We start from the raw sequence: 3,329 nt of genomic DNA, 5'->3' as shown, positions 1-3,329 counted from the left end.
GAAAAGAAAAGAAAAGAAAAGAAAAGAAAAGAAGAGAAAAGAAAAGAAAAGAAAATGCTTGCCTGCTTAAACTATATTGACTTCAGAATTTCTGGAAAAAGAATCACATTTTCCTTCTCTGGCACCTTGCCTTCAGGGAATGAGAACTGGAAATCGTGAACATTATTTTTCCAAGCTCCAAACAGAGAGTGGAAATATATGCAAAGGCAGTGAGAAAAAGATAGTAGACTGACTCTTTCATACATGCCAAATGGATAAACCCCAAAGGGAAGCAAAGTTTTTGAGTTGGGATGGACCAATGGATGACTTCATGTCATAGTTCACTCTCCAAATAGCATTATCCAGCTGGAAATTTATTAAGAGAACTTTGGATTAGTATGACCAAGTATCTTAGCTGGCAAGTGTATCAAATGCAATTTGCCAAATGCCAACTGATTGTCAGACCAAATATGTTAATATGTAAAGACAGTTGGGCATCAAAACAAAAACAAAAGCAAACAAATTAAAAAATCAAGTAGTATGGTAAGGAAATAGAACACAAAAGGAATTACCTCCTCAAGTAGTCCCTTCCTAACCAAAGAGATGAATACACACAAGAACATACAACTTAACTATACAACTTAGTTTAGTGAAAAGGCTAAATAGAAAAACACAGCTGCTTTTGCATTTTCAGAGCGGAAAGGAATAACACCAGGTGCCTGGTATTACATTGGACTTTCCTCTTTGGTTGAGTACACACCATCATCAAGAACGTCATAGAAGTTCTGGAAATAAGAGACTGATAATTGAATTGCATTGAATACAAGAGAGATTTTACAAGCTATATAAGCAAGCAACTCTTCAAAAATCTTTAAAAAAAAAAAAAAAAAGTGACTCAAGCAGGATCCTAAGAAGAAACCACTTTCTTTTTATCTGTAGACCTCATTCAGGACTTTGGAAATACTGGCTTTAAATAAAGACTTATCTTCCCCCCAAACTAAGCACCGGCTTATAGTTTTCTTGGCATGCAATCATGAATTCGTACTTGAATCCCTGTATTTATTTGCAGTATATTCGTTAGCAATAATCACATTTCATATTTTATTATTATTTGATCTGAAACTTTTTATCTAGCCTTCCAAGATCAAACTCTTGCTATTCCTTTCTGTTACTCAACTTTATCTGGAGGACACTTTCTACCTTTAGACATTTTTTTCTCTTGTTTTTCAGTCCTATGTCCATCCTGAAGTGTCTTTATTATTTTGGCATCTTAAAAACCCACCCTTTTCTAGTCACTTTTACCATGTTTTATTTGCCTCAGTTTTAATAATTGTCCTCTTCCTTTCTGTCCGAGGTTATATACAAACAAGATAGGTTTCAGGTGAAAATAAATCATTAGTTACATGAAAGAAATGTAAATTCTATGTTTATTATAACCTAAATTCTATAAATGTGGAAATGATGATGATCTTAAACCAAATGCCATATTTTTATTAATTCTATAAATGTGGAAATGATGATGATCTTTAACTAAATACCATATTTTTATTTTTTTTTTTGCCTAAAATTTATTTTGGCAATAAATCTAGGAGACTTTACATTTTTTGTATCTTTGAAAATATGACTCTCTTTTAGCACTTTACCAATTTTATTTACAGCATTTGCATCCCTTTGTTCCTACATGAATATAAAGTCATTGAATAAAGACTATTCAAATTTTTAAACTAGCCAAGTTATAGGCTATAATTAATCCTGAATTGTTAAAACTTATTCTAAATTAAGGAAAAGATGTCCCAAAAGATAATAACTTCATGATAATGCTACTTAGTAGGCTGTAAATTTATAAAATTTAAATTTCTATGTATTAATAGCTATTCATATTTTTCTAATAATTGAATTAAGGCAAAAGCTGGGGATGAAGAATGTTGATCAGCTTTCTTCATATAAGTATGTAAACCATTTAGTTTCCACAGTTCTTGAATAGATTTTACCTGATTCCAAATGACTAAAACAAAGCGATTATATCTTACCTTATAAAGTTTGTCAAACAGGAATTATAGACTGCTTGAATAAATACTCACAGCAAGGAATATGGTTAGGGATGTAGTTAGCTATGTAATATTGTTCTGTTCTGTGGGTAACGAAAATTGCCTTCACGTTGGATCTTTTGCAATCTTTTATTCATGTCTATCAGACTGAGTTAAAGCACAAGTGGTCAGGCATTTGGCCAGGGGTTAAAATGTGGGTGGGAATCAGTCAGCAATTTAAAGGAACAGTGTTGTTCAAAGCCAGATTGTGTTTTCCAAACTACTGTAAGAACACTTGAGCAAATTTTCTACATTTTAATCATGTACTGATAGCATGCCTTTGTTTTTTATGCTACATCCTTCTCCTTTTATTCTTATATTTCTTTGCCTAGGGGATGCTGTCTAAAACATTGGTTCTAAACAGCTGTGTGAAGAAGTATAAATGACATCAGACTCATATTCAAAACTAGTTTTTCAAGGGAGGTAACAAGGTGATGATATTGAAGTTAGATGATGAGTATACACAGGTTCATTATTTTCATCTCTCTGTGATATCTAAAATTTTTCCTAATGAGAAGTATATATAATACAAAGCAAAAGAGTGGCCTGTGTTTAGTCCTGGTTCAGCTCCTAACCTCTATACAGGCCTGAGTTTCCCAGTTATGCAATAAGAGGGTAGATTTCATTATTTATTAAAAATTCTTTCAAATTATAACATGAGAGGTAGCTTTACAATGGTCAACATTTTGATATGTCTTTTGAGAAAGGAAGTCACTGTGGTTGTCCCATTCTTTTTCCTATTTTCTACCTTGTGGTTATAGCCCATATTAAGTCAGTATATAGCCATGCAAAATGTACTACCAACTCCAGGAGAAAGGAAATAATAAAGATACGAGCAGAAATAAATGAAATAGAAAATAAACGAACTATACAGAAAATAAATGAAAGTAAAAGCTGGTTCTTTGAAAAGATAAACAAAACTGATACACCACTAGCGAGACTTATTAAGAAGAAGAGAGAAAAGAACCAGGTGAATCAGATCTGCAATGAAGCAGGCAAAATAACAACAGACATAGTAGAAATAAAAAACATTATTAGAGGATACTATGAACATCTGTATGCCAAGAAACAAGATAATTTGGATGAGATGGACAAATTCCTGGACATGTATAATCTACCTAGATTGAGCCAGGAGGATATAGAAAGTCTGAATAGGTCCATAACAAGCCAGGAGATCAAATCAGTTAAAAATAACCTCCCAACAAAGAAAAGCCCTGGCCCTGATGGATTCACCTCTGAATTCTACAAAATTTTCAAAGAAGA

General features: G+C 32.7%; 1 protein-coding gene across 1 annotated transcript in view; it reads right to left on the bottom strand.

The window, feature by feature from the left end:
• COL28A1 (collagen type XXVIII alpha 1 chain) overlaps positions 1 to 2,141 on the bottom strand; it is a gene marked incomplete at its 3' end in the record, with an annotated part of 32,799 nt that extends 30,658 nt beyond the window's left edge. The window contains exon 1 of the mRNA XM_027769143.1: positions 2,061 to 2,141. The remainder of the gene's footprint in view (positions 1 to 2,060) is intronic.
• Between the last annotated feature and the right edge of the window lie 1,188 nt (positions 2,142 to 3,329).

This window comes from Tupaia chinensis, unplaced genomic scaffold, assembly GCF_000334495.1.
Source record: "Tupaia chinensis unplaced genomic scaffold, TupChi_1.0 Scaffold148792_1, whole genome shotgun sequence".
Lineage (NCBI taxonomy): Eukaryota > Metazoa > Chordata > Mammalia > Scandentia > Tupaiidae > Tupaia > Tupaia belangeri.
Note: the sequence above shows the minus strand (reverse complement) of the source record. Positions and strands in the feature narration are given on the sequence as shown.